General features: G+C 41.0%; 1 pseudogene; it reads left to right on the forward strand.

Annotated features, from left to right (window-relative positions):
• The first annotated feature begins 747 nt into the window (after positions 1 to 747).
• On the forward strand, positions 748 to 1823 carry LOC123796739 (melanoma-associated antigen 10-like; annotated as a pseudogene).
• Positions 1824 to 8459: the final 6636 nt, after the last annotated feature.

Here is an 8459-nt window from a genome sequence, read left to right on the forward strand (position 1 = left end):
CCCCATAGAATCCAGTCCTAACATGCTCTCAGCTTGGGAAGTTGAGGGAGACTTAGCCATGTGTGATGGGAGTGAGTTTTCTACTCTTCCATCTGAGTGGGAGGGGGTTGTCAGAGAAGTGAGGATCTTATTCTGAAGGGGCCCAGCTCAGGACACAAGAGAAAAGAGTCCAGGAACTGCCAGGCATCAAGCTGATGACTAAAGAAGGACGATTTAAGGGACCTCCCACTCCATACAGAGGGAGACCCAGGACTGCTCTGTCCATTTCAGTCTTGTGAGGCCCCAGGCAGGGAGGCTGGATGTGGTATATCTGGACTTCCAACTTGGGAGGCTGAAAGTGGTGAGGTCCTCTCTGAGGGGTGTAACCTCAGGTTAGCAGAGGGAGGAGTTTCGGGCCCAACCAGGCATCAACAAGAGGACTCTGAGGGAGAGGGCAGAGGGGATCTTCCAGCCTAGAGTGTATTCTCAGAAACCCATTCCGACTTTCAGTCTTAGGAAGCCCCAGGCAGGGCCTTCAGGCAGATGATCCCACTTCTTTACATCCTCTTTGGGGGTCTCAGGGAAATGGGGATCTTGGCTTGAGGGCACTTCCCATCCTAGAACACAGTCAGCCTTTGTCCAGAGCTGCCAAATGTGCATTTCTCTGCTGAGGCTGCTGACCCTCTCCCCCTCTTCTCCAGACCTGTGGTACCCCATCTCCCACCATCCTGCTCACACTTCTACTTGCTGCTGCCAATAACAGTCATCATGCCTCACTCTCCAAGGCATCTATGTCTCATATTCGAGCCAGGCTTTCAGGCCCAAAGTGAGATACAGGGCCTGGCAGTAGTACACGTTCTCATAGCTGAGGGTGAGGAGGAGACTTCCTCCATTTCCTCTTGCTCTTTCAACTTCTCCTACCCCTTCACCTCTTCCTCCCCGCTTTCCTCTCCTGTGATCCCAGTCTCCCCAGAGGAGGAGGAGGAAGGGGAGCCTGCTGCAACACTGAGTCCTCCCCAGAGTCCTCAGAGCTCCTGCTCCTTCTCTGCATCGTGGAGCACATCAGAGGGAGTCTCCAATAGCCAAGAAGATACAAGTTCCCTGCAGACCTCAACAGACACTGAATCTTTGCCCAGAGACCCACTACATGAGAAGGTGGCTGATTTGGTGCATTTCATGGTCCTCAAGTATCGATTGAAGGAGCCCATCACAGAGGCAGAAATGCTGAAGGTTGTCATCAAAAGGTACAAGAAACAATTCCCTGTAATCTTCAAGTGTTTGGAGGTGATCTCTGGCATTGATGTGAAGGAAGTGGACCCCACCACCCACTCCTATGTCCTTGTCAATTCACTGGACCTCACCCATGATGAGATGCTTAGCGACAACTACAGCGTGCCTAAAAATGGTCTCCTGATAATCATCCTGGGTGTGATCTTCATAGAGGGCAGTTGTGCCCCCGAGGAAGACATCTGGGATTTCCTGAATATGATGGGAGTGTGCGCTAGGAGGGAGCATTTCATTTATGGGGAGCCCAGGAAGCTCATCACCAGAGATTGGGTGCAGGAGAATTACCTGGAGTACCGGCAGGTGCCTAACAGTGATCCTCCACGCTGTGAATTCCTGTGGGTCCCAGGGCTCATGCTGAAACCAGCAAGATGGAAGTTCTGTAATTTTTGGCCAAGGTCAAAGGGACTGACCCTACTTTCTTCTCATGCTGGTATGAGGAGGCTTTAAGAGATGAGGAAGGGGGGGCCCAGGCCAGAATTGGCTCCATGGATAATACTAATGCCATGTTCCTTGCACAGCATTGTTCAGCAGCTTTTACTGTCCTGACTGAAGAGTGAGGCTGAATCATCACTCTGTGTTCAAGGAGGGCAGTCTTGGCTCTGAGTAGAGGAGAGTCAGGGTCAGGCTGGGGAGAACACAACGTACAACTTTGTGTTCCCATTCTGTATGGGTGACTTGGACGTTTATCTTTTTTTTTCTTTGATATTTTTCAAATGTCCCTTTTAATGGAAGGTTTAATTCCCTAAAGACCCTAAGTTTTGAATGACATTGGTAATGCATTTATTTCTGTTTTTCAGGTTTAAGAATAAGAGTTTCAATATTTTGCAAAAATTTGGGCAACCTCCCATCTTTTGGGGGATCTGGTACAAGAAAACATTGGAATAGAAATTTCTTTGGAAATGTGAAAGAGCTGAGCAGTAAAGTATAGGGTTCAATAAACAGAGGGGAAAATGTAAAGGTTAGCTTATCCTTGGGTTTGTTTATACCTTCCAGTCCACCATTCTGGAAAATTAAAAAGATATACTTGGATTTGCTTGGCCTATTCAAGAAAGTAGATGAAATCTTAATAGAGGAAAGTCCCTGCTCACTGACTCATTCACCAAACATCTCTTCAGTACTTGCACTTTGGAAGGCCCTGCTTTAGTAGTGGGGATCAGTAGGACAGAACCCTACCCAAAGAACAGGAGTGGCTAGGAGCAGCAATATACCAGGAAGATAGTGAGATGTCCTCTAAGAGCTACAGAACCAGAAAAAAGAGTGAGGCAGTGAGACTCCAGATGGGAGCAGTCAAATAAGCCCTGAGCCAAAGCACTTTGGGGCTCTGAGAAACTGTAATTCCTTCTGTCAGTTGGTTAGGAATCTGGGTGTTTAGTAGGGAGTGAAGATTCTACAGAACATCTTTCATGAATAGGTTTGGGAGAACTCAGGGAGAAAGAATTGGTGGCAATTTGAATTACTGTGGACATGAAGAAGGGTGTGGCAGATAATATCAGTGTGGGCCATGTAGATGGCGAAGTTGAGAGGGATGTCCAGGTGAATAGGTCTGGTAAGCAGTAGGAACCATGGGTTAGACTCTCAGTAGAGGATACTAGGCTAGAGACTAGACTAAGCTGCATCAGTAGAGTGTTGTATAGAAATCTACATGTTGCAGAATGTCATCCTTTTCCTGTGAACACACTTGGCAGCCAAAATTTTAAAAAAGGCATAATACATCCAGGTAATAATTTAAAGGGAAAAATATTACACCTGCCCGTGTCCATGCCTGTGTATTTGTGGCTCATATTATATATACAGTGATCATGACATTTCAATCTTACATCTACTATCTCAGATCACTTTTACAGCTCTGCTCTTGGCATCCTTTGTTCAAGTCTCGGCTCATGCCTATCAATACCCAGACACTTACTCCTTCCTCTAATCTAGTGTATCTGTTTTAGGAAGCTGGCAGCTGTGCAGTAACTAAAGTTTTTCATAACAAACAAACAGAGCAAGACTGAGGCCAACTTGGGCCAGGGTACCTGGAGGCCAGTTCTCCATGATGCTTATGATATCTAACTGGTGGACATTGTCAAAATTTTAGAAGTGGGACCTCTCTCATTCCAATGGAAGCCTTCAAAATGAATCTGATCCATGAACTTGAGGAAGGCAAAATAGTCTGATCAAAATGAGGACTGTTAAGCCCAGAGTCCCTACCAGTTCAGCATGCTTTCTTTCCTTGATCCCTGGGGCGGTGGGTTCTCACACCCAGCCCTAGAACTGTAGGCTTTCCCTGAGCACAGCGGATGGAAGACCCTTCCTCAGACATGGATTTCATCAAGCTCCTACACAGGCATCTATCTGTGTAGACCCTAATATACCCAAAGCACTGAATCCTAGTTTTGCTGCCTGGAATTCTGGCACTGCCAAGAGCTTGATTATATGACACGTTCTTGTCATTTTTGCACTTTCTGAAAGCAATTCCATGATATGTCCCTTTCTCTCTCTATAGCTCCCCGTACTTTGAGCCTACACCATTGCTTCTCAACCTCTTTTTATTTTAATCTCTCAGAACAACAGCAGATATTTTAGCTTCTCTGATCTTTTCAAAGAACCAGTTTTATGTCCATTGATAGCCATTGTTTTTCTAAATTCAACTTCATTGATTTCCGCTCTTATCTATATTATTCCCATTCTTCCGCATTACTTGGGTTGAATTTATTTTTCTTTTTACACTTTAGGTGGAATATTAGACTATTGATTTGGGTCTTTTTTATGCCAAATAAAAGCATTTAATGACATAAATTTACCTTTAAGCACAGCGTTAGCTGAATCCCTTAAATTCGGACGTGTCCTGTTTTCATTTTCATTTAGTTGGAAATATTTCCTAACTTCCCCCAATAATTTCTTTCAAGTAGGGTTGGTAAAATGTGTTGTTTAGTTTCCAAAACTTTGGTGACTTTTTACATATCTCTTTGATTTAATTCTTTGCTTTAATTCTATTATGGGTAGAGCAATACATAATTTCCATTTTTTAAAAAATTTGTCAGGTGTTGTTTTATGGTCTGTGTGAATGTTCTGCGTGCACTTGAAAAGAATGTGCATTTTGCTGTTGGAAGGTTTTGTAAATGCCAAGTAAGTCAATTTGGTTAATATTCTTTTTCAGGTTTCATATTTTAATTATTTTATTATTTATACAGAGAGGAATGAAGATGTCTCCAAATATAATTGTAGCTTCAACTATTTCTCATTTCCCAATCTCTTGGTTTTTTTTAGTTAATGTGTTTTGAACCTCTGCTTCTAAGTCTGTACATATTAAAGCCTGCTACATCATCTTGATAATTTGACTCTTTTAACATTATGTAACATCTGTTATTCATTCTTGGTAACTTCTTATGAAGTGAATTTTTTTCTGACATTATTATAATTATCTACCTATCTTCTTTTTCCATTTGCATTTTATTTTTAAAAATAGCAAACAATAATACTTTTTTGGTGTACAGCGCCATGATTTTTACCCCTGTCTAGATTTGTGTAACCACCACCATAATCAGGATACTGAATGGTTCCATTAACTGCCCCCTAAAAATAAATTAAAAAACCTTCTCATGTGCTATTTGCATTTATATACTCTTCCGACAGCCACTCATCTGTTTTCCACATCCATAGTTATATATTTCAAAGAGTGTCATATAATTGAAGTAATACAGTATATATCTTTTTGATACTGGCTTTGCTTACTCAGTAAACAGTCTTTGAGATTCTTCTAAATTGATTTGTGTGTCAATAGTCTAAAGCTTTTGCTGCTTAGTAGTATTCCATTATGTGGATGCTCCCCAGTTCATTAATTCATTCACCCTTGCGAGGACATTAGATTGTTTTCAGCTTTTGTCGTATATGAATAGAGCAATCATAGACAATCATGTATAGATTTTTGTGTGAACATAATTTTTTTTTCTCCCAGGCATGGGATTGTTGAGTCAAATGATAAGTGTATATGGATATAAGAAATTACAAAGTCATTCCCCACAGTGACTGTTCAACTTTACATTCACTGGGGCAATGCATGAGAGTTCAAGCTGTTCTACATACTTGCCAGTGCTTAGTAATGTCAATGGTATTTTTTAAAATCTATTCTCAAAAGTTGCATCTTACTGTGCTTTTAATTTGCTTTTCTCTAATGGCTAATAATGTAGAAAAAATTTTTCATGGGCTTATTTAACATGCATACATTAGTTTTGGTGAAGTATATTCTGCCCATTTAAAAATTGTTTTCCCTGTATTTTTTTTGTTTTGAGGGCCTTTATATATTCTGCATACAGATCCTAAGTTGATTTGCAAATATTGTTTTCCAGTCTATAGCCTGACTTTGCTCTTGAGCATTTCTTTCTCAGAGAGATAAAATTTTTAAATATTGGTGATGTTCAATTTATCATTTTTCTTTTCGAATCATTTTTTGATGTCATTTTTTAGAGCTCTTTGCCTAATTCCAGCTCATTAGATTTTCTTGTATTTTTTTGTATTTGAGATTTATACTTTTCGATTTGCCATTTTTTCTCTGATCCTGGCAAGTCGTCAAAGAAAGGACATTAAGGAAGGACTGGGGGGACTTCCAACCTCAGATGAAGGAGCACCAGTCCTGCCTGACCCAGAGAAACTCTGGGCAGGGTCCCCAGATGTGGTGTTTCTTGACCCCATCAATGGAGTCTGAGGGAAGCCCAGAATCATCTGAGGGGGCCTCAGAACAGGAGGGAGGAGTCCCAGGTCCTCCTGGGTTTCCTGGTGGGGCTTCTAAGGAAGAGCATAAGGGATCTCCCACCATAGATGCAGGGAACCTCAGTCCCACCCTGCCCCTGATGTCAGCCTCCAAAAGCCCAAGACAGGGTCTTCAGCTGTGTGATTTCTGAACTTCCATCTTGGGAGCTTGAGGGACTGGGTGTGAGGCTTCCTCTGCAGGGTGGGGCTTCAGATCAGCAGATAAAAGTTATCACCAGGCCAGGCTTCAAGCTAAGGCTTCTGCGGAAGGACTGAGGGGCTATTTCACTGCTGATAGCAGGGGCCGCAGCCTTGCTCTGCCCTTGCTGTCTGCCCTCAGAAGACCCATGCAGTTTCCCTGGTGTAGTGTATCTGGACTTCCATCCTGGGAGGCTGAGGGAGATGAAACTTTTTCTGAGGGGTACAACCTGGTTCAGCAGAGGGAGGAATCCTAGACTTTGCCGTGAATCAAGGTGAGGACCCAGAGGGAGGACAGAGGGGACCTCTCATCATAGACAGATGGAATCTCACAGAAATCCACCCCCATTGTCAGTCCCGAGAGGCCTTATGCATGGACATCAGGTAAAGACAACTCTGCATCTCCTTGACTTCTTTTTCTGTCATCCCAGGAGATGGTGGCCTTGACTTGATGGACCATCCTCAGGTCAGCAGATGGAGAGGGCATGCAGGCCCTGTCAGGAGTAAATATGATGGTCCTGAGGAGGACTAAGGAGACCTACTACCCTAGTACACACAGGACCTCAGAGAATCCACCCTTATTCTGTTGTCAGCCCTGGGAAATATTTTTAAATATTGAGGAAGTCCAATATGTCCTGGGAAATATTTTTAAATATTGAAGAAGTCTAATATATAATTTTTTCCCATTTGAATCATGAATTTAAGTTGCATTTCTGTAACGGCTAATGATGTAGAGAAATTTTTCATGTGCTTATTTAACATCCATATGTCAACTATACTGAAGTGTGGATTGATGCATGTTGCTCATTTAAAAATTAAGTTGTTCATTTTCTAATTTTTCAATTTTGAGGATTCTTTTTGTATTTCAGATATAGGTCTTTTGTTGGATATTTTATTCACCAACATTTTCTTCCACTGTGTGGCTTTTGTACATATTTGTGAACCTGCTGACCATGTCATTAGGGAACTGCATATTCAAACAGCATTGAGGTACCACCCCTAACCTATTCAAGTGGCTAAAGTCCAGAACACTGAAAATACCAAATACTGATGAGGACGTAAAGCAAAAGGAACACTCAGTAATTGCTGGTGGGAAGGCAAATTAGTATAGCTATTTTGGAAGACAGTTTAACAGTTTCCTACAAAACTGAGGATAATCAAAAATAGGTTTGTGATGTTATTAATAATTATAAAAAACAGAGCATGTGTAACTTCACCAATGAGATAAGAATCTTTCAACTAAACAGTAGCTTGAACACATAAATGTCCATTATCTGTACATTGTATGTTAATTTGGGCACCCACACAAAAAAAGGAGTGTAAGGCTTATTTTAAAGGTTGTATGGAAATAAGATTTCACTTAAGTTTTTTTTTTTTAATGATTTTTTATTATATTATGTTAGTCACCATACAGTACATCCCCGGTCACTTAAGTTTTACGGCTCCCATGTCACTCCTCAGAATATTAAGAATGCTATTGCTTATCTGACTTTCATATGATATAGGAAAAACAGCTGGTGATTTACATGGGTTTTTCCAAACCAATAAAGTCATAATGAAAACCTCAAAGCCCCTGGCAGCCATTCTTATGAGCAACACCTTTCTGAATAAACAAAATACACATCACACTAGGCCTACAGGTGTGTTTTGGGTGATACAACACTCAAAAAAAGTGAAGAAGTTCCTGAATTTCAGCACTGAGGGTTCAAGAAAGGCAAGAACTGAGATTTTCAATAAACTGCAGGTTCAGCAAAAATAAACTTGATAAAAAGATGCATTGCCATTTCTCCAGCAGAAATAACTAATAGGGTTGAGACTGCACAGAAATGCAATGTTCATCTTACATTAAACATTTCTCAAGTGCAAAGACATGCGAATCAGTTTTGTGTGCAGTTTAAAACTATGATTAAATGTATAATTTAGATGCTTAATTGAACTTTTTATTGGATGTTTCACAATAATTCTGTCCAATGTATATGTATAATTAACTTATTGAAACCACCTTTCCAAAATAAATTTATATACTTTATAAAGATTGTTCATGTTGCTAACGGTGTATTGCACAGAGCGATAATCAAACGACGTTCAGTTAGGCTTTTTAAATGGAAGTTTCACAAGAGTTGAGCCTTCTAGCATGTTCGTTTAAAAATGTGTATCTTTTTTTCCTTAATATTGCAGCTGTATTTTAAAAAAATATGTATCTTTAGTTCTGCTTCTGATAATGGCAGAGTAGTTTGTTTCAGAATGATCCTCCCACAGATACT

This window comes from Ursus americanus, chromosome X (assembly GCF_024610735.1).
Source record: "Ursus americanus isolate L20-20 chromosome X, mUrsAme1.1.p, whole genome shotgun sequence".
Taxonomy (NCBI): Eukaryota; Metazoa; Chordata; class Mammalia; order Carnivora; family Ursidae; genus Ursus; species Ursus americanus.